This window comes from Vicugna pacos, chromosome 6 (genome assembly GCF_048564905.1).
Source record: "Vicugna pacos chromosome 6, VicPac4, whole genome shotgun sequence".
Lineage (NCBI taxonomy): Eukaryota > Metazoa > Chordata > Mammalia > Artiodactyla > Camelidae > Vicugna > Vicugna pacos.
In genome coordinates, this window is record NC_132992.1 from 43,641,407 (window position 1) to 43,665,478 (window position 24,072).

A 24,072-nucleotide genomic window follows, 5' to 3' on the forward strand; every position below is an offset into this window, starting at 1 on the left:
TTGACTCTATTTGTATAGGTCTATTTCTGGATCCATTCCCATTGACCTGTTTGTCTAGTCTTTCACTAATACCATACTATCTTGATTACAGTAGCTTTACAGTAAGTGTTGGAATTGTGAGGTGTCAGTATTCTGACTTTGTCCTCCCTCAGTGTTGTTTTGGCTATTCTGGATTTTCTGCCTCTCCATATAACCTTTGGAATTAGTTTATCAGTATCAGTAAAACAACTTGCTGGAGTTTTGATTGGGATCACATTGAATCTATAGATCAAGTTGGGAAGAATTGATACCTTGACCATAATGAGTCTTCTTTTCCATATGTATGCAGTATCTCTCTATTTATTTAGATCTTTGAATTTTTTTTTATCGGAGTTTTATAGTTTTCCTCATATAGTTCTTGTCCATATTTTGTTGGATTTATACCTAATTTTAAATACAGTTGTTCATTGCTGGTATATTTTGTCTTATGTTTCTACTAAAAATTTTATAGGTTTAATGCTTTCTTTAAGATCTATGACCCAATTTAATTCATCTTTTGGATATGATGTAAAGTTTAGTTTATGGTTAATTTATTGTTTAGTTTTGTCTTTTACATCTGAGTGTTCCAATAGTATTTGTTGAAAAATTAGCCTTTCTTGAATTGTTTCTGTACTTTTGGTAGAGATCAAATGGTCATGTGTATTTGGATTTATCTCTAGACTCCCTAATTTGTTCCTCTGACTTAGGTATCTTTCTCTTTGCTGATAACATGCTATTATGATTATTGTACTTTATAGTACATCTTAAAGTTGGGTAGTGTGCTGGTTCCATTTTTATTCTTTTCAAAATTGTTTTAGCAATTTTCATTCTTTTGAGTTTGCATTTAAATTTTAGAATCGCTTTGTCTATATAAAATATCCTGCTGTGATTTTGATTGGTATTGCACTAAATATGTTGGTTACTTTGGAGAAAAACTAATCTTTACTATGTTGAGTCTTCTTTCAGAAGCATGATATGCCTCCCCATTTATTTAGATCTTGATTACTTTCATCAGTGTTTGTTTTCAGCACATAGACTCTGTATTATCTAATTTTTAAAGTTATTATTAATGGTATTATTTCTTTCATTTCCTTTTAAAATTGTTCACTGCTTATATATAAAAATATGATTGATTTTTTGTATTGGCCTTATATCCTGCAGTCTTGTCAAACTCATGTATTAATTCTAAAAGAGAAAGAGAGAGAGTGTGTGTGTGTGTGTGTGTGTAGATTTCCTGGGATTTTTTTCATGATAATCATGTTGTCTACAACTCTGGTTAAGACTTCTAGTATTCTGATAAATAAGAGATGAGAGTGGACACCCCTGCTTTTTTCCTGATCTTAGGGGTAAGTTCCAATCTCATCATTAAGTATGATGTTAGCTTTAGGATTTTTTGTAGATGCCATTCATTAGGTGGAGAAAGCTTCTTTTATTCAGAGTTTGCTGAGAGTTTTCTTATATTTTAGAATGCAGTTTTTCTGCATCTTTTCATATGACCATGTTTTTTCCTGTTTAGACTATTTCTGTTGTAGGTTACATTGATTAATTTTTCAATATTGGACTAGCTTGAAAAGTCTTTATTTCACATTTGTTTTTGAAACATTTTTTTCCAACTATAGTTTTTTTCTTTCAGTACGTTAAAGATGTTGCTGCACTGTCTTCTGCTTTGCATTTTGGCAAGAACTCTGATGTTATCTTTATCTGTGTTCCTCTGTATGTAACATGTCCTTTTTCTCTGCTTTTAATATTTTATCCTTCACACTGGTTTTGAACAGTTTAATTATCATGTGCCATCATGTAGTTTTTTCTGTTTTTTGTTTTTATACTTGGGGTTTTTGAACTTCCTAGATCTATGGGTTTATAGTTTATAGTTTTCATATGCCTTGGGTACTATTTCTTTCCATGTCTAAAAATTCTGTTTTATTCTTTTAAAGGGTGATATTGTTGGGTTTTTGTAGAGGTAGTTAAATTGTTTAAACACAAATGACAAACTCTGACTTTCAACATTGCAGTGGCTGCTGTCTGTGTTTAGTTCTTAATCTTTCACATGCTGCTCCGGATGTAAAACTTTATTTAGCTGCTTACTTATAGAGTGAGCTTTAGATAGTTTCTAGCATTCTTGTATATTTTTTAGGATATTTTCTGTAGAGTAACTTTTTTGAGTCATAGGTTACTTGATTTTTAGATAAATAACTACTAAATGAAGGACTTTTTGAAATATGATAATAATAATTTGATTAATATAATCATTTAACTAATATCTATGTCTTATGAGTCAACAGATTTATTTTCTCAGGGATCTTTAAACTTTTTTAGGAGGATTACAGTATGGATAACCTTCCTTCTTTCTATATTTACTGGAGCCACAATATTTTTAGTGTGAGTCAAGTCTTTAATCAGGAGTTTGCAACAGAGACCATGTGGCCCATAAAGTCTGAAACATTTACTCTCTCACTCTTGACAGAAGAAGTTTTCTGACTGCTGCTTTAGATCAATATTATACACTGGCCAGTGGTTGATATAGTAGTCAAAAGTACTGAACTTATAGTTAGAAGTTATAATGTACCTTGGACTTTGTTTCTTTGACTTTGGAGGACGTTACTTTATCTTCCTAAACCTTAATTTCTTCCTCTGTGAGATGAAATATTACCAAATGATTTTTGAGATCATTTCCAACTCTAAGGTTCTCGGAGACTTCGTAATATAAAATTTTAAAGGAGTAATTGGAATATATATTTTGTATCTATCTATCTACATAATATAGAACAGATGTGCAAATGGACCAGAAAATAGATGGGATACAGAGATTTTTTCCCTAGTGTTTAATAAATAAAGGAATCTTTATTTTGTAACTATAATCCTACTGTGAAAATGTATTAAATAGTGAACTTTCTGATACTGGGAGGACTTTAGGTTCCATTGTGTTAAATGAAAAAAGTAGTAAAGTGTTACGAGTCCATCCCTAAATCCTAACCAGGTATTTTCCAAACAGCACTAAAACGCTCTTCCACATCTGTATAATCATATATAGTTGTTATCATAGTATGACATTTAAAATACTGATACCTAACTATACAATGTTTAATGAACTCATTAGTAGATATGTAATAGTTTGGCATATAATTATACTTTTCTTGTACAGTATATATAATGTATACTGTTTGGTTATATACAATGAAATAAACATACATCATAAATGCAAATAGTACTTAGAATAGAAAATAAAACAGTGGAAAGAAAGTTACTTACCGATCAAAGATTTATCTTTCAGCTAATAAATTTTGTTGATCATAGTTTATAAGGAGTTCTGGTCACGGTCAAAAGTGCCTCAGGCACTCCATAGGAGGGAGAAACCAAGTTATATATCACCTTAAGTCTTTTATTCACCTATCCCTTGTGTCTCCTTGCCACATATTTCTCAGTCATCTTTTCATAATTTGTCTTAGAATATGCAAACTTTTATATGAAAGGGGAAACATACTAATATCCTGGTATCACCAGGACGAGCCATCCAATGAGAAATGAGAGTTTCCTCTGCAAGATAATTGCAGCTATATCCCTTCAAAAGTCTTTTAATATACAGTTGCTATTTTGACTGTTCTTGTTCCTCATTACACTAACAGACACTTGTACCTTTTTATATGTGTTGATGGAGACATCTACTTGCATGTCATTTTTCTAAGGCTGATTTCACTTTTTTGGGGTCCATTTTCCAGAAGTATCATATCAAATGAGGACCTTAAGTCAGTCTCCCCAATTTTTTGTCCTAGAGAGCAAATAAGTTTGATTTGCATTTAATTCTGTTAATGAACCTATATTCTCATTATTACATCATACTAACATGGCAGAAAGATTAAAACCTCATGACCAGTTTAAAACTGTCAGATTCCATGGTGATTAAAATATTCAGTAGTCCTTCCTGAGTAGGGTAGTGGAGCTAAGGTGTGTACTGTTTTACTAGCTTAGTGGGGTGTCTGTTCACTCATGTATAGCTTCATCTTTCTAAACTGACTGCCAGTCTTTACCAATCTTCAGGAAGAAAGCACCCTCTAGTGTCCCTATTTCAGATAACAGGTATATTTTATCCTAATGAAGTGCTTCTAGGAACACCTTTTGGGCTTGGTTCAATAATCTGTGTTTAACCTCTTAACTAAGGCTCCCCAGTTGCTTCTTGATTGTTGGGGCCAAAGTTGATAGAGCCATGAAGAGCCACCACAGATCCTGTTCACATTGAGTACTTTAGGCCTGTGTGTGATTTAAATATAATGAACACACCCAAATATATTTTGTGCCTGAAGAAATAGTCAATTATGTGTATTTCCCCTTCAGCTAGTTTAGTCTCTGAAAGCCATAGGGTTTACTACAGGTAGCCCTTTTTCTGAATTCTAGTGAAGAATCTGTGAGTGATAAGCAGCCATCATATTGTATCATGTTCACTCTTTTTAGAGACCACTCTAATCCTATGAATGCTATTTCACTTGTATTCATGCCTTTTATAACCAAAGGACAAAGCAGTGGGCTTTTCACAAAATAAGTAAGCTATAGCAGTATTTTTACCCTCATACCCCAGTGCTTTTCTCAGGGGGGAGTGATCTTGATTGCCAGTAAAATTGGCCATACAACACACCAATTGTCTGCTGCCTGTTACAGTTCGTCTCCCCTGATTGAAAGGTAGACACTCTGTTAAGCACTACAAAGGAACCAGTGTGATAAACATCATCAACAAAAATATGACTCAAGTGATTATTCTAATTTACTACCATTTGCGTTAATCATTAAGGGGATTTTTTCCTTTGATATCCTTTCTCCAAATCACTTCAAGTAATTGTCATAAGTCAACTTATCAGTTGTCAGAAGTTATCATAAGTTCAGCGTTCATACTCTAGAGGTCAACTGCTTTTTCCCAGCCTGTCATTATTTTCTTTCTCTGAGAAGTTCTAGTAGAAAAAGAATAATAGCATTCTTTCTTGTGCCATAGTCCATTTCTCTGCTCCCTTACTATTGGCCACTGTTTATTTCAGTTTTCATTTGTTACTCATTTTAACCTCTGTTTTTCCTCCCCTAGTGCAGTGCTCTGATTTGGCCACACCACGTGTCCACATGGCAGGTAATTACACCAGCCTTGCCAGGACTTCTGCTTTTGTTTGTTCGTAGGAAAATTTTGTACAATTTGACAGGTAAAGAATAAAAGGACTGTTTCCTGCTTGGCAATGAAGCAGCACTTACAGTTAATTTAGCTACGTGGGGTGAACTCATGAACCACTCCAAAGTTCCCTTAGGAGTATGTATGGTCAAATTTTATGTTATGGATAATGTGTTTAACTTTCTGATGAGCCTCCAAACTGTTTTCTACAGCAGCTACATCGTTTTACATTTCTACCAGCAATACACAATGGTTCCAGTTCCTCCACATCCTTGTCAACACTTGGTATTTTCAGGTTTTTGATACCAGCCATCTTATTGGGTGCAAAGTGGTTTTGATTTGGATTTTCCCAGTGGCTAGTGATGTTGAGCATCTTTTCATGTATTTATTGGCCATCTATATATCTTCTCTGAAGAAATATTCAAGTTCTTTGTTCTTTTTTATTTTAACTTTTGAAGGCTGTAGTAGTTTGTTTTGAGACTCCTCCATATTACGTTTGTGCACCATTCCTTGTTGTGTGTGATCACTGAAAGATAAGCTCTTTAGCATATGCTCAGCTAATGTCTTTACAGAGGTTTCCTTAAACGCGAACTCTCCCCGTCTTTGTAGATTGCACCTGTACTTGTGCACTCCTAACTAGATCTGCTCTGAGTCTAAGGATAAGCCTGGGGTAAAAGCTTAATACCTTCTCAGGTCTTTTCTGAGCATGAAGGTGACTTTTTTAATTCCCCCATATATTTAGCTACTTTTTCATATGTTAATTTCCCAGTTTCTCCCTACCTTCTCTTCCAGGCCTTAGATAGTCTAGTGTATGTCTCCATTTTTCTTACTCTGGGTGTCTATGGGTCTGAAGTTTTCTTGAAGCTTTTACAAGCAATGGCTGCCTATTTGCCCACCTAAGTTGTGAGTTCGGTGGTACAGAGGCAAGCGCCTTGCAGCCTTCCTTCTGATTCCCCTAGATTAGAATAGACCTGCACAGTAATGTGCATATCAGGCCTTCTCTACTCCCTCTGGTGGAAGGAGGAAACTAGGAACTGAGCTGCTGCTGCTTTAAGAACAACACCATCATTGCACTGGGGAAGTGATGGGAAAACAGTGAGGAGAAATACCTCAAAACTCTCTTACCATTTTGAAGAGCTCTAACAAAATTGGCTTAGACAGTTTCTGCTGCTGCTTCTTTTTTTAATTGTTATTACTCTAGGGTAATGAGAGCTTGAAGCTTTCTAATCTGCCATTTTGCTGACATTCCTCCTGTTGACTTTTAATAGTTTTATTCAGGGCAAAGGAAATACATTGTCATTTGTTCTATCTTTGTATTGCTTGTATGGCCCAATACTTGCTCATTTCATTAACTTGGGAGACTAGTTCTAGAGTCTAACTAGGGCATTTGCCTCAGCATTGCAACTCCCCCAAACCAGCATTTTAATTTTTGTGATAAATTTTCACAGGAATTTCTGTAGCTGAATATGTCAAAAGGGGTTGTTTTTTAATTGCCCAGTCATTCAGGATCTTTTACCAGACTGTACTAAAATGGTCCAAAACTTTGTGAATATTCAGATCTTTCCCCAAAGGCCTATTGTACAGATTTACCTTTGCTGCCTTCTACTATGGTTTTACGGTCTGTAAGCTATATGACTGATTTTCAAAAATATCACAACTCTCAAGTAGGCAGTGATAGGGTATAGGCTCTCTGACCAAAAAATTCTTAACTGTTGCTTTTTTTTTTTTGTGGTATAAATAATCTCACTGTGGCCAGTTTCAAGCTAAAAACATGGCACCACTGATGTTGCACTTGGAAAGAGACAAAACTGGCTCTTGCGGGCTGGCTTTAGCACTTCATTATAATTAGGGAACTCCCATTGTTAAAACAGGTGTATGTTTTGCTTTGGCTGAGAATGATAGGGTTCACATCATGCAGCAGTCCAAACTGGGGGGTCCTAAGTGGGCATTTCTATCCATGATTTCAAAGGTAGTGACTGTGTATGTATGCACTGAACCACTCCTGAACTTAACCGTAGAGAACACTTGTTGCATATGACATTTCTGTGTTATCAGTGAGCTCTCTTGAGTGGCTTCTCCTTATCTGAATGATTCTTTGACAGCGTCTAGGACATGATGAATATTTCTTACTTCAGGATTATTTGATGACCTTTATGACAGGTACTGTTTCTGCCAATACCAAGTAACAAGGTAGCTATAGTATAAAGGGCTATATTGAATACTTACATAAGACAGCTCTCCAATCTCTACTGATCTCCCCACTAGGGTGTAATAATCAGTTTCTGCCCAAGGCTCCTCTCTCACTTCATGTGTCAGCATTGAAGATACTTCTAAAATAATTTGAGCATTGAGGTCATAATGTCCTAGACTAAAGGACCTAGTGGCACTGCCTGAGAGACAATCCTCTGTAAATCTTTTATTGATTACTTTGGCTTAGGGCCCTATTCAAATTCAGATTTCTTTTTCTTGACTTTATTAATAGGCTTAGCGGCATCCTTAGGTGGAAGATGTGACTTTGCCAAAACCCAAATCGTCCCACTAGTCTGGGCTGTCTGTCTAGGGAGAGGTCATAAGGGACACTGAATTATTTTTCAAAGATTAAGGATATCCTTGATGTTTCTGGCACACATTATTCTCTAGAGTTTCACAGATTGGACCAGGCTTTGAGTTTCAGTTAAGTGTCATTAGCTGACTTATTTTTTTAAACAATTTTTTTTTAATAGAGGTACTGGGGATTGAATCCAGGACCTCGTGCATGCTAAGCAAGCACTATACCGCTGAGCTATTTCTACTTCTCTATTAGCCAACTTTTATGTCACATGAATAAGAAAAAATGCAAAAGAGTTTCTGTTGTTTCGCATCTTCACCACTAGTTTACCTTGTCAGAACTTTTAGTTAGAGCCACACTGGTGTATGTATAACGTGTGATATCTCATTGTGACTCTAATTATACTTCTCTCATGACCAGTGATGCTGAGGAACCCCCTTACATGTTTATTAGCCTTTTTTTTTAAACTCTTTTGTCAAATGGAAGTTCTGTTTGTTTTCCCATTTTTAAAAAGTTGTATGGTCTGTCTTTCTTGAATAGATTTGTAGGACCTTAAAAAAATTTTTTTTGCATATGAATCTCATCAGTTAAACATATTACAGATATCTTCTTTCAGTCTGTTGCTTGCCTTTTCATTCTCAAAATGGCATTTTTTTGATGAACAGAAAACCTTAATTTTATTAAACTCCAATTTGTCAATCTTTTATAATTAGTGTTTAATATATCCCTTTTAAGAAATCTTGTGTGTCCCAAGGTCAGTAAGATATTCTTCCTTAGTTTTTCTTCTAGAAGCTTGGTTGCTTTAGATTCTACTTTTAGATCTATGATCTAGCTCAGATTAACTTTTCATTATGGTGTGGAGTAGGAATTGAGAGTAATTTTTTTTTTTTTGCATGGATATCCAATTGACACTGCATATTTTAGAGAAAAGACCAGCTTTTCCTCACTGCAGTGAGTCGTTTGCCCCAAATCAGGGTTGTGTTTATGGGGTGGGGTGGGGGCAGTAAGCGGTCTTTTTCAGAATACTTTATTCCATTGGTTTATTTCTACATCCTTGCACCAATACCACATTGTCTTAATTACTGGGCTTTGTGGAAATAAAGGCATATTGACTGAGTAAAGTAAAAATGTCTTTATTAGCAAAGAACATAATTCTGTATGTAGAAAATTCTGAAGCCTCTAAAATGAAATGAGCAGAAAGTACAAATGAATTTAGTGAGGTTGTAAGATTCAGAGTTCATATACAAAAATCAATTTATGTCTATATTTAGCTAAGAACATTGGAAAAACAAGATAAAACAATTACATTTACAATAGCGTTATGAAACGTTAAATACTTCAAGTAAACTTTATAAAAATATGTGCAAGACCTTTACACTGAAAACTATAAAACGTTGCTGAGAGAAATTAAAGGAGAAAAATAAAAAAAGAGATGTACCATGTTCCTGGATTGGATGGTTAAGCTTTTAATTCTTTCTTAATTCATCTATCATCAAAAATTCCAGCATGCTTTTTTAAAATTGAAGTATATTTACTGTACAGTATTACATATTACAGGTGTACAGTATAGTGATTCACAATTTTTAAAGGTTATACTCCACTTATAGTTATTATGAAGTATTGGCTCTATTTCCCGTGTTGTATAGTATGTCCTTGTAGCTTATTTTATACCTAATAGTTTATAGCTCTCACTCCTCTACTTCCATGTTGCTCCTCCCTCTGGTATGCTTTAAAAAAAAACTTTATAAGCCCATTCCACTATTTATGTGGAAATGCTCAGGGCCTAGAATGTAGTATTTTAAAAAGGCTAATACATTTATTAGGAATACTACTACCTAATTTTAAGACTTACTGCAAAGCTTATGTTATGAAAGTAGTTTGGTATTAGTGAAAGGGTAGACATGGAACACAATAAGCATCCAAACATGAGACCTACACGTATGTAGTCAACTCATCTTCAATATAGGTGACAAGATAACTCAATAGAGAAAACACAGTCTTTTCAAGAAATGGTGCTGGAATAACTGTATATTGGTATGGGGAAAAAAATGAGCATTGACCCTTGCCTTATGACCATATACAACATTTGAAATGAACCATTGATCTAAATGTGAAGCCTAAAACTATAAAACTTGTTGGAGAAAACATAAAAGAAAATTGCTGTGACCTTGGAGTTGCTAAGCATTTCTTAGAACACAAAAACATTAAGCTCAAAAGAAAAAAATAATGGTAAATTAGATTTCATTAAAATAAAAATATTTCTTCAAATGACACCATTAACTAAATGAACAGGCAGGCCACAGACTGGGAGAAAGTATTTACAATACATATATCTGACAGAGGACTTGTTTTTAGAATATATAAAAACATCTATTGATTTAAAAAAAAGGAGTCAAAAGAACAGACACTTCACACTAGAAAATCTATGAATGACCAATAAGCATTTGAAAAGATGCATATCATCATTAAGCAGGTTATACAAATTAAAATCATGAGATACAAATGCATTCACAAGAAAATGACTAAGATTTAAAAGAATGAAACAAATCATGGGGATGTAATGTACAGCATGGTGACTAGTTAGTAATACTGCATTGCATAATTGAAAGTTGCCAAGAGAGTAGATCTTAGAAGTTCTCATCACAGGAAAAAAAGCTTTTGTAACTATATATGGTGACAGATGTTAAGTAGACTAATATTTATGGTGATATTTTTGATATAGATAAATATTTAATCATATCATACACTTGAAACTAATATAATATGTTAATTATATCAATGAAAACTGATAAAGCAAAATACATTATGTTTTGCCTATTCCAGGTTGTAATATTACAATCTGTAATATTATCTACAATGAATGATAAAAAATATATTTGTGTGTGTATCTGTTTATCTTTAGAAGCATCTAGAACTCACACGTTGCTGGTAGATTTGAAATGGTGCAATTTCTTATAAAGTTAATATGACCCACCAGTTCCACTCTGGATATGTATCCAAGAGAATTGAAAATATATTTCTGCAAAAAATTTCACATTCGTTACTGATTTATGCATAATAGCAAACTAGGAACAACCAAATTCATTAACAAGTGAATGAATAAACAAATTACCGTGTGTTTAAACAATATAGTGGAATATTACTGAGCAATAGAAAGGAACAGACTACTGTTTTATACAACAACATAAATAAATCTCAAAAACTATGCTAAATGAAAAAATTCAGACACAGAAGAGTATTGTCAGGGGCTCAGCTGACCTGAAGAGAGTTGACAGGTCAGGCGTCAGAGTAGCAGGTTAAAACAATAAGCCAAAATGAAATTAATAGTCAAACCTTTAATTGCTTACTATGATAGCATAAGCGAGAAGCTAAACCAGAGAAATTACTACCTTCCTGCTATTCCATTTTTCCCCATGGATGCACCCAGCACAGACATGGGACAGACATCTAACTGCTTAGTGAACCCCTAACAAAAAGTTGCTGAGTTTTTGTGGATCCAGATTAGGGGGCAGTGCAGGGAGGAGGGAGAGAGAAAAGAACTAGGAATGGGATAGTACTGTTTACTGACTCAGAGTTGTTTAGGAAAGTGTCCTCCCCTTACCCCACGCTTTAAAGAGGTCTCCTTCTGAAGAAGACTCCAGATAAAGAGACCTCTGAAAGGCTAGGAATGCAGATACACATAAGAGCACAGCCAGCCTGGGGAGAGGGCACCTTATGGAGGGGAGGATGCTGAGTATTTGCAGCTCTCTTTAGAGCCTGCAATGCATTGGTTATGCAAACTGGTGTGGGGAGGGCAGCTTCTTTCTGTGAGGCCTGCCAGGTAAAACCAATACAATTGCTTATGGTTGGGTCTGAAAAATCACACGAAGGAGCTAGACTCTTCACAAGTGTACACTGTTTGAGCCCATTTATACAGAACTCTATAAATAGCATCAAATTTATATAGTAAAGGAGCACATATTGCTGGTTGCCTGGGATTGGGGAGTCAGATTTATTGCAAGGGGGCATGAGGCAACATTTTAATGGGGATTTTATTATACCACTGTAGAGAGTTGTCAGAACTCATCAAATGCACACTTGAAATGGATACATTTTTATGTGATGTAAATTATATCTCAAAGTTGATTTTAAAAGTAGAGAAGAAAAAAAGGTTTAGTTGAATCCTAAGGGTAGTGGCAAAAATACTAATGTGCTTACTGCAACTCAAAATTTTTATCTATAAGTTATGAACAGGACGGTAGTATAAATATAAAATGTGAAACTATATGGGTTAGGTCAAATTATGTCGAATTTATGCATGATTTTATCCAAGCAGCTGAAAGGAAAGTGATAGTGGAATCATGATTACTATCTAAATTACTGCCTAAACTAAGTGGAATGGCTGGGTCATATGGTAGTTCTGTCTGTAATTTTTTGAGGAATCTCTGTACTGTTTCCCATAGTGGATGCACCGGTTTATAATCCCACCAACAGTGTATGAGAGTCCCCTTTTCTCCACAGACTCTCCAACATTTTGTTATTTTTTGTCCTTTTGATAACCATTCTAATAGGTGTGAGATATTATCTCAATTTGGTTTTGATTTAACATTTCCCTGATAAATAATGATGTTAAACGTCTTTTCCGTTTATTTTCCCGTCTGTATGTCTTCTTTGGAATTCTCAGATCCTCTGCCCATTTTTAAAATCAGATTTTTTTTAAGTTGTATGAGCTCTTTATATATTTTGGATATTAACCCTTTATCAGGTGTATAATTTGCAATATCTTCTTCCATTCAGTACATTGCCTTTTCGTTTTGTTTATGGTTTCCTTTGCTGTGCAGAAGGCTTGTAGTTTGATGTAGTCCCATTTGTTTATTTTTGCTTTTGTTTTCCTTACATTTGGGGTTAGAACCACAAAAACATGACCTAAGACCAATGTCAATGAAGTTACTGCCTGTGTTTTCTATTAAGAATTTTATTCAAGTTTAATTCATTTTGGGTTTTTTTTTTTTTGTATGGTGTAATGTAATGGTCTTGTCTCTTCTTTTGCCTATGGCTGTCTAGTTTTCCCAGCACTACTGATTGAGGAGACTGTCCTTTCTCCATTGTATGTTCTTTGCTACTTTGTTGTAGACTAATTTTGCATATATATGTGACTTTATTTCTGGTGTCTCATTTCTGTTCCATTCATCTGTGTATCTGTTTTTTGTGCCCAGTGCTATACTTTTTGATTACTTGTAGCATACAGATGACCCTTGAGCAACACAGGTTTGAACTGAGTGGGTCCACTTGCAAATGGATTTTTTTCAATAGATATATACTATAGTACTACAGTATCCATGGTTGGTTGAATCCAAAAGTGCAGACCTTTGGCTGTGAAGGGCCAACTATAAAATTATATGTGGATTTTCGACTGCATGGGGCAGGGGGGGGGGTCCACACCCCTAACCCCCAAGTTGTTCAAAGATCAACTGTAATTTGAAGTCAGAGTGTGTGATACCTCCATCTTTGTTCTTCTTTCTCAAGATTGTTTTGGTTATTCAGGATCTTTTGCAGTTCCATAAACAGTTTAGAATTATTTGTTCAAGTTCTGTGAAATATGTCAGTGGAATTTTGATAGGATTGCATTGAATCTGTAGCTTGCTTTGGGTAGTTTGGACATTTAGTGATTGTAATTCTTCCAGTCCATGAGTACAGAATATTGTTGTGTCTGTCTTCTTCAGTTTCTTTCATCAGCATCTTATAGTTTTAAGGGTACAGGCTTTCATCTCCTTGGCTAAATTTATTCCCCAGTATTTTAACCTTTTAGTTTCAGCTGTAAATAGGATTGTTTTCTTAATTGATTTTGTATCCTGTGATGTTACTATATTCATTTATTAGTTCTAATGGGTTTTGGTGGCGTCTTTAGGGATTTCTGTATATAGTATGTCGTCTGCAAATAGTGACAGTTTTACTTCTTTCTTTTCAATTTGGATGCCTTTTATTTCTTTTTCTTGCTTAATTACTGTGGATAGTATGTCCAATACTGTGTTGAATAAAAGTGGCAACAGTGGGCATCCTTGTCTTGTTCTTGGTCTTAGAGGGAAACCTTTTAGCCTTTAACTGTTGAGTGTGATGTTAGCTATGGGTTTGTCATTTATGACCTTTATTATGTTGAGGTATGTTCCCTCTATACCCACTTTGTTGAATTTTATCAAATGCTTTTTTCTGCATCTATTGAGATGATCATATGATTTTTGGTTTTTCTTTTTTTTTAGTGTATCATGTTGATTGATTTACAGATGAACCATCCTTGCATCCCTGGAATAAATCCCACTTGATTATAGTGTATGAGCCTTTTAATGTATTGTTGGATTCAGTTTGCTAGTATTTTGTGAGGATTTTTGCATCTGTGTTCATACAGGTTATTGGCCTGGTTTTTTTTTTTGTGGTTTATTTGGTTTTGGTATCATGCTGGCTTCATAAAATGTGTTTGGAAGATTTTCCTTCTCTTCCAATGAAAGAATTTGAGAAGGATATGTATTAAATGTTCTTTGAATGTTTCGTAGACTTCTCCAGTGAAGCCTTGGGTCCTGGGCTTTTTTTGTTGGGAGATTTTTAATTACAGTTTCAATCTCTTTATTAGTAATTGGTCTATTCAAATTTTCTATTTCTTCATGACTCCACCCTGGGGAAGATTGTATCTTTCTAGGAATTTATCCATTCCTTCAGAAATGTCCAATTTGTTGACATATAATTGTTCGTAGTAGTCTTTTATGATCCTTAGTGTTTCTGCATCCTATTGTCATGGTCATGGTGCTGTGACTGCTGCTGTGGAGTGTTGGTGGATGGTGGGCAGTGGTCCTCTGATCAGCTTCAGGGCCTGATGGTGGCTGCTGCAGTAAGCTGGTAGGTGCAGTTATCACTCTGCTGGCTGTAAGGCTTAGCAGAAACAAGGGTGGGCAAGTCTCTCAGCAGGGTATGCCCTCTGGTTCTAACAGGCTAGAATGAGAATTCCAAAATGGTACCCACCAGCACTGGCATCTGCATGGTAGCCTGAGGTCACAAAAATGGCTCCCACCAGTGCCTCAGACCCTGGAGAGTTATCCCAGCTGTTCCTGCTTCTCTAGCAGATGCTTCAAGATTAATGGGTAGGTCCCCTTCACCTTCAGTCCATGTGCTTTTCAATCTGGTGTTTTTGTGCTGTTTTTTGGGTCCAATGAGTCTATACTCAAGTCCTTTAAGAGCAGGTTTTCCATTTCCTGCAGTTCTGTAGTTTTCCTGGGCACATCTCCCATTGGCTTTTGAAGCTAGCTGTTGGGGGCTTATCTCTCTTGTGCAGGATCTAGGGGTTGGGTGCCTGACGTGGAGCTTGAATCCTCTACTCCCCAAGGGAAATAAGCATATGTTAGTAATCTCACTTGTCTGTGGATTGCTGTAGTTGGGGTGTGTTTTTTCCCTAGGTTAGATCATCTCTGCCTCTCTTTTCTACCTGTCTCAATATTGTCCTTTTACCCTTTGTTGTGAAGACTCTGTTCATCAAGTTTTTAAGTCCCTTTTAGGAAGAATTATTCCACATGTAGTTGTAGCTTTGTTGTGGCCATGGGAGGAAATGAGTTCAGGATTTTCCTATGTCACCATCTTGAATCAGATCTCCTGAAATATTTCTAAATCACATGCTTGTATTGCAGCTTCTTGATTTCCTCTCACCCCAGTTTTATCAGAATTCATAGACATACTGCTGTGGAAGATGGGGAAATATCAGTCACATTATAGGACAGAAAGAAAAAACAAACTCTATTTCAAGCAGAAAGATCCTTTACATAGGAAATTAACAGCTTACAAAATTATTCTGAGTGCTGGAACAGAAGTCGGACTATGTCTAAACCATGGTTCAGGGTCATGATACTATTATTGCAATCTAGAAGTCAGAAAGCTGTTGCTGTTGCTGCCACCACAACTGGCTGTCAGATCCAGGAGGCTCATGCTTGACAAGAGACTGCAGAGTCTCTGCCACCAGAACAGTCATGTCTGTCTGACCTTAAATGCTGAAAGCAGGCAGGTGACCTTTGCTTTACTTTCTTCTTCCATATCTTGCTAGAGAACATCTACTTGGTAGAACCTTTTTCTACATTCAGGCCAGAAATTACAAAGAGACTGGGAAGTATAATTTTTAGCTATTAACCTCTTCTAAATAGAAAGGAAGAGTGAAAGTTGGGAGAGCCGATCCTGGTAACTGTGACAAGGATGTAGGTCTCTTTGATAGCTCTGCCACAGTACACATATTCACTTTCTGTTTCTTATCCTTCCGATGAAGTTTTATTGTAATTTTGTTTGGGAAAAATATTTAGTATTTACATTATTGTGCTCATGTAGATGCTATTCGTGACAAATACACGTACTACTTGGTTATTTTCCCTTTCCCCTCTCCTGCATTGCTTTTTGCTGTTTTATTTATTCTGTTGCTTGGTTTTCTCTGTATTTATTATTGATTCAACCCCAAACTCTCTTGTCATTTATTTGAATCTCTTCTCAGACTTTTTTTTCTTGAACAGGTTGCTCCTGGAATTATCTTAATGCCATCATCTTTGAATCATTTTCTTCTATCCCTGGTGTATAGCTCTTATCCTGTGATTTTCCTCACCATGATCTTAGTTATTCTTTTCACCTCTTTCATGCTTTACTCCTTCATTTTGGTGGAGTACATCCTCTACCAGCTTCTTGAGAAAGAATGTAGATGAGGGCAAGGTGATTTTTTTTTAGTCCAATTTATTTCTGTGTATATGAAGAAAAACCTCATAGAACATTGCTAATACATTTTTTTCCTATGTTCTGAGTGCTATCATATGGTCTTAGCCCATGAGAACTAAGCCTGCAGACTGTACTGTATGCTCTAGGCCTTTAAGTGTGGCTTTGCATTCTGCCATTTATTTCTGAGTTTGGGCAAGCAGTTTTGACCAAGTTGGTGACAGGAGATGTGCAAGTGATAATGCTAAACTATTAAAAATGGAGAAATAATGTCATGCTGGATGTTAACAGGCATTTATGTTAGTGACTCCCTGTCCCTTCACGGAAAGGTTGAGGAAACAGGATAAAGATCGACAAATGAAGCACTGTTAAACATCTCTGCATATTTTGAAGGGTATTGTGTGCACCATTTTGATTTGTAGCTAACAAAACAGTGTAGATATGCAATAATTTCAGGAAAATTTGAGGAAAAATGAAAGATCATTGCCAGAACATGATGCTGGGAATACATCTCCATGGGAATTATGTGATGTTGATACTGTATAACTCTGATTCAGTTACTCTTTTCCAGGAACACATTTTTTATCCTAATTGGAGTACGTATAATTATTTTGCTTTTCCTTTCTTTTTATTGTTTTCCCCTTCTCTGACTGTTATTAGACATATGTTAAAGCTTCTTATTTTTGCCTTACATGTCTCTTCTTTGTTACATTTTTTAATTCTGTTATTTTGTACAGCATTCTGGGGAATTTCTTCTCTTCTGCCTCCAAATCATTAATTCTGTGCTCTAAAGTTTTCTAGGTTTTACTTCATCTATAGGGTTTCAAATTCTATTAACATTTCTCTTTTCTATGATTTCTACTTGGTTCTTTTTTATATCTAATTATGCTTCCTTAATAACTCCCTACTCTTATTTAATAGGTTACATTGATTTAGCTATTTGGCAATTTAAAATTATACCTATTTTGAAGATTAATTTCAGATTGCTTAGTTTCCTCTGGTTGTTCAAGAAAGAGTCTCCACCTTTCTTTTGTATGTCTACACTACTTTTCTTTATGTTAAGTTCTTTCATATATGTTATAGTCTTTGTGGCTGTGACCTTATTTTCAAAAGAAGTTATGTTGTAGAGGAATCTAGCTCATGACCTATTGCTGTTTTTGTTTTCTTTGTTTTTTTCCTTTTAAATTTCTGGCTGGGCAATATGGTCTCAGGTTGCTGAGACCAGTTTTACATTAGTTGATTGGCTTAAGTACAAGTTTGGATTCCTTGCCCCAACATGGCCAAGGCTTTTGGGTTTTGATCTTAGGTAGTTAACTTTTCCATCTAATTTGGTGAGTGCCTTGTGGCAAATATACTGACCACATGGTTAGAGATGACCATATTGGTATTTAAGAAAGGGGAGAGTCTGCGTACTTGAACTCTAATGTTTAAGCCTATTTGCTCGGAACATTCTCATGGACTGCTTGGCTTCAAGTCCCATTGTAACTGTTAATGGTTTGATTTTGACATGTAGGTGTTTCTTTTTTCCTTTTGAGCTCATCTATGTTTTTAAGAACATATTAAAATATTTTAGTAAGTATTTCAAAATTTGAGATAGTAGTTATCAGGAGGTGTTTCAGCAAATGCTTAATTATTTCAACTGGAATGGGATTTGACTTCACAGTTCCTCAAAATGAAGAGTCAAAGAAGAATCAAACTGGATGTGAGACCTGACCTATGACAAGCTATTATATTTCTTTCACTAATATGAAGAGTTATTTATTAAAATAGTTTTTTAAACATTGTGAAGAAGTATAAAATTTACCTAACTTTGTTGGTTCAAGTATAGACTTGACATCTATTAAATGGTGAAAGGTGTTGAAATTTTTAAGCATGGTGGTATAGTCATTGTCACTATTTTTGCTTATGATTCTTCTAAATCACCATCTTTGGTAATTAAAAAATTATTGTTGCACATATTCAGAGAACTATGACTGTTCTACAAATGGGAAACATCCCCAGCAATGGAAATAAACGTCTTTTAAAATAAAATTAGGGAATATTTCAGATTCATGTTGTTATGACTCCAGCAAATGATAAACTTGGTTACTTACATTGCAAGTCAGTAGCAGTAACTTACTAGGATGTTGCTTCAGGGTGCAGCAGATGGCCTCTAAGTGGCTTGGTAAAGAGAATGTTGCTAAAGGTGACAGAGCGTACCTACCCTGTTTCCCACATGCACTAGCTCTTTGGTAACATATGCTCAGCTTCAGGAAGTTGTTAAATTTAAGATCAGGGAGTAATTCCAAAGAATTTTAATAAATAAACTACATATCCCTCAGTGGATAATCTTTTATTTTCAGTTCCTACACGCTAAGATGAAATTTTTAGGCTTTTCTCTAAATGACATGCAGTATAGAATCCTTATGAGGTGTGTGTATATATTTGTGAGAGATGTGCAATATTTGTTGCATGATAATATTGTATGTGCCTATACATCAGACATGAGACTGATAGGATTTTGATAACATTCTAATATAAAATGGAATACTCGTTGCTAGTTCTGTAAAAGTAAATGATGCTGTATATTCTCTTTTATAAAATGTTTTAAAACTATTTATTATGGAAAATTTCAAACATACAAGAGTAGAGAAACAGAATAATGAACTTCTATGTCCTCATAGCCCAGTTTCAAGTTATCCTTCATAGTTCATGCTAGTTAATCTTGTTTCATCTATACCCCCATATTCTACCTGCCCTATGAATCCTGCTCTCCTCCCTCCCCCAGTCTCTACCCCCAACACCCACCCCAGGATAATACTTATTATTAGTATGACTTCCACCAGGAGGCTTATAATGTTAATTGCTGTTTTATAATAATTTTAATATTTATGACAGGATGTGGTTCAGGTTTTGGTTTCTCTTTATCTTCTTCACAGCTTATAAAAGGTTTCCTTATACAATTAGTAGTGTAAAATGTCAAGTTATTCATACAGCCATTTTGCTGTAATCATGATTATAGCATAAATCAGCACATCATAGAGATGCAGTTTTATTGAAATAAATAAAATTCTTATCTTATAAAATGGAAAAACATCATCTTTTGGAAAATATCTTTTAAAAATTAACAGCACAGTTTGCTTAATTTAATTATACTTTGGAACCCTGTGCAGCTATATTACTATTAATTTTGTAAGTAATATTTTTAATTCAGTCGATTTGCCATCTTGAGATTTTTTTTAAAAAATAACTTTCCTGAAACAGATTTTTAGTGAACGTATACTTCTACATCCTAAAAAACTTTATGGTATCGTGAACAAAAGAGCCAGTATAATACTTACATATAACTTATAGTGGACATTATCTTATAATTTTAAATGCAAGAAGAATAAAATTGTTTATTGAAGGAAATTTCAGTATATTATGTAGTTAGCTTCTTATTTTTCCTTTTCATACAGTATTTTATTCTACATTAACTATGGAATATCTATTTTAGGATCATATTTGTATTGCATACTTTTCATTAATAAAAACATTTATTAAGAATTATTCTTAAGAAATTGCATGAACTTTTGTATTTCCTCTGATAAATAAAGCAGATGGCTGTGACTTTCTTGATATTGAACAAGAAATTAGAGCTGTAAGCCTAACATTTATTTTACTCTCTTTAAAGATTTCATTTCTAGTAATTATATTTTGCAACCTAGAAGTTGCCTTTAACATTACAATTTAAAAAGTGAAATGCATAGTTTGCATACAGCACACTGACCATTGGGAATAATTAAGTACTGTAATTTTCACAAGTTACATAGATTAACATTATATTTATACAGTGTATGAATTGCTTATTAAGTGTTCACAATGCAAATGTACAACTTTTTAGAGTATATTGATTCTCATGTATATATGTTATCTGTTAATCTCCCCATTATTATTATTAAACTATATAAACCATAGAGAATTATTAAGCAGCTTTTTGATAAAATCTGTTAGTAAGCATTATGATGTATGATGAATTAAGACCTTATTATCTGATTATTTTTACTTTATTTTAGAACTGACAACTGTTGTTTTATTTGATTTCAAGTGGCTGTTCATACCAGTTGTCATTACAGATCGATTTAACTTGCTCTAATACTTTTTTACCTTTGATTTACTAAGAACTTCAGTTGGTTGTGTGGAAATGTAAGCCTTTGTGTGAAGGAGGGTGTCATTGCATCAGAACTTGGCAATCACATGAATCTTAAGAAAACAAGCTGTTTGTTCCCTAGAGAAACTATTCTATAAGATGACTTTGTTTTTATATTCTGTTCTGTGCTAGATTAAGTGATTTATTTTAGTTTGGCCTAGGGCAAAACGTTTCAGGATATTTTAGAAAATCCTGTATCTGATTAGCCCTCTGAAATAGTTTTAACGTTTTATTTTTTTTTTAATTTTATCAGTAGGCTATGCAATGCCCTATCCATTCTCATAGTGTCATTTGTAAGTGGCACTGAAAACTATTGCAGTTTCCCATGTGGTATATATGGTATTCCCAAGTTTTGAAAACACAAAAGCCATGTATTTAAACACTACTTATTTCCTCTTAATTTGATGCCCTTCCATGAGCTTAAATGAGGGGAAGTAATTCATCTTTTTTGATAGTAATTTCTTGATTACTAAAGCATATAACCCAGGGGACCTAAATCATGACAATGGTCATAATATAGAACAACTGATTTTTATTAAAAACTTAAACTTTAAAATCCTGAATACTAAGACTTTAATAGTCTCTAATTGAACAAAGAAATATAGTTGTTTTAAGAAATATATGCTTAATTCTCAGGAAACTTATTCATTTTAAATTTTCTGTTGTAAAAACGTTCTGCCAATTATTAGTTTAATTAGAACTTACAGTCTACTTAAACCAAGCAAGCAAGCAAACAACCATAACAAAGTATAATTATAAGAGGTTAATTAGGCAATAATTATTTTTTCAAAATTTCAAGGGAGTCATACAGGTTACTTCCTTTTTATTCATTTTGGGTCTCCTAGATGTAGTGTGGCCTTTTTCAAATTTTCCTGTTAAATTTCCAGGTTATTAATAAATATTTGATTAAGTTAAAATAATACATGCACATGTAAAAAACTCAAGTTATACACTTAGATATAAAATGGAATAGAAGTAGTTCTTTCCTTCATTCTTTAAGTCTCCCTACTCCAGCTCTTAGAGCCTTTCTTCAGAGTAACCACTGGTAATACTTTCCTATGTGTATTGTATTCAAGCATGTCTGCATATGTATGTATAATTGTACACTTTTTTCTGTCTTTAATTTACTCATGTTCTGTATCTGTATTGTTTTGGCTAAAGATATATTTTGGATAGGGAATTTATTTGTCTTATTTATTTATTTTATATTAAGTCTAGAATAGTTGTCTGACACATAAATCACAGGTGCTTACCAAATACTTGTTGAAAGAATCTTCCACATCTGTCCATCAAATACTTGTCTTGGAAACACTGCATCTACCACATGGGAAACTGGAATAGTTTTCAGTGCCAGTTACAATTGATACTTTGAGAATGGATAAGGTATTGCATAGCCTACTTCTACTCATCTCATCAAATACTTACTGAATACTTACTGTGTGCCAGACACCCTTCCGGGGATACACATGAAAGAGAAAATCAAGGGCTGTGCTTGGATGTAACTTTCCTATATATAGTTGACTGAGATGTAGCCAAAACAATGAAATGAAACCTAAACAGAGGCGTTTCTACTTTAGATAGGCTGGCCAGGAAAAACCTTTTTAAAGAGATGACTTTGGAGCAAGGCTTAAATGATGAGAAAAGTATTTCAACAATCTAGAGAAGAGAATTGTAAGGAGAGAAAATAGCAAGTGTAAAAGCTCTGAGGAAAAATAAACTTGGTGAGTTCAAGGGACAGAAAGTCCAGTATGGCTAGAGCATGAGTATTTTCTCTTACAAGTAAATACTGCTTCAGTTCCTATCTTTATACATAAAAATGTGTTCTACATACTTTAAAAATACATTTAGTAGTGGAACTGAAGGGTCAAAAACATATGCGTTTCAAATTTTGGTGTGGGGCTACTTTTATTTCTCATTTTTTCTCCCTAAACCTTTTCTTGCTTTCCCTGGCTCTGGGGAACTTGGGTTATCTGGAGCTTGGTAGGGAGTGGCCTGTGATGTGAGACACAGTGAGTGAAAATAATTCTCTTTGTGAGAGAATGTGCCAGGAAATGTGAATGTTTGAAAGACATTTGTCTAATAAGAAGAAAATCCAGCAGTAGAAGATGTGCATATATTGTATACGTTGAGTTATGTAGTAAAATATTTGGTTCTCAGCTATATAGTGCTCTCCTTTGGCCATTTAATGAAACCTTTTCAATGCAGAAATTATCAACATTTCTTAATCTAGAAAACCCCAAATTTGACATTTTATAGAGTTATAGGTGGATATGAGGCAGCATTATAAATGATTTCTAATTTGACCCTGTTGGATTCAGTTTATACAAATTTTTAATTAAACTAAGGAGGCATTATGAAAACCAATGTTATTAACCAAAGTCAGGTGAAAACAGTTTGCCATGTATGGAGGGAGATAGAAGGGTATCTCCTATTTAAAATAAGTTTTAAAAAATCCTGGTGGTGTTACATTAGGGGATGAAATCCTATTTTTAAATGCCTTTCTTTCAAAAAGGCATTGTTTAATTTTAAAGGATAAATGTTAGAATTACTTAGAATTTTTTAGGCAGATTAGAAATTTTAGACTGGTCAAAGAACAAGTTTTGTTTCATGAAGTGTTTTACTGCTGAGTAAACAAGGAGAGTCAAGTCATGTTTGAGAGCATAGAGATGTTTGCTTAATTTTTTTCAATCTACATTTTTGACAGGGTGAAAGTAGAAAATTTTGGCAGATATATTCAGATTCCAATGTATTTAAAGAGAGAAAGGGGTATGTGGTTTCTTTAATTTGTTATTTATTTTTCCTTCTTTCTATGTAATAAGGCTCACTTCTTTTGAGAATTAAAAACAACTTGAAGGAATGAGGTTAGGAATCTGTGATGGAGAAGATTTTAATTTCACAGATGCTGATGTGGTATGTTCGGTCCATTATGGCAAAGATTTTATTTTTCTTTTTTAACATGGCTAATTTTTTCCAGCACAACTTAGAAACAAACTCTTCTTGCTAGATTTTATTTTGCTGTTTGGACCTGGCATATATATTAGTAATGATAAAGCAATTACATTTTATTTGTGATATAGTGAGTTAGCATTTTGATTAAGCCTAGTTTATCTGGCATCTATTGTAAAATCATCCCACTAGTTTTGACACGAATATGTAATTTTTAATTGAATCAAATTCTTGATATCAAATCTTTAAGGTAAGTTTAAAGAAAGAAATTCAGTGTTTTATTAGTCTTAATCCTTTGTCCTAAAACAAGTAGATATGTAAAATATGTTGCATATTTACAAAAATCCTCTATTCCTATTACAATATGTAGATATATAAGTTATAATTATTTGAATCATTAGAACATCTAATTTTTGCTCGACAGTATGCAAATGTGCCATTAAATCTGTTTTTTAAGATTTTTCCAGTTTAATGTCTGAATCCAAATTCATAAAGAGTTGGAAAAATGAGATGTCTGAGCTATAGGATTCACAGGGATTTCAT

The 24,072-nt window shown here is 34.2% G+C and overlaps 1 protein-coding gene across 5 annotated transcripts in view; it reads left to right on the forward strand.

Moving 5' to 3' along the window:
* MIPOL1 (mirror-image polydactyly 1) overlaps positions 1–24,072 on the forward strand; it is a 250,717-nt gene that overhangs the window by 21,179 nt on the left and 205,466 nt on the right. The gene's annotated exons all lie outside the window — the stretch shown is intronic.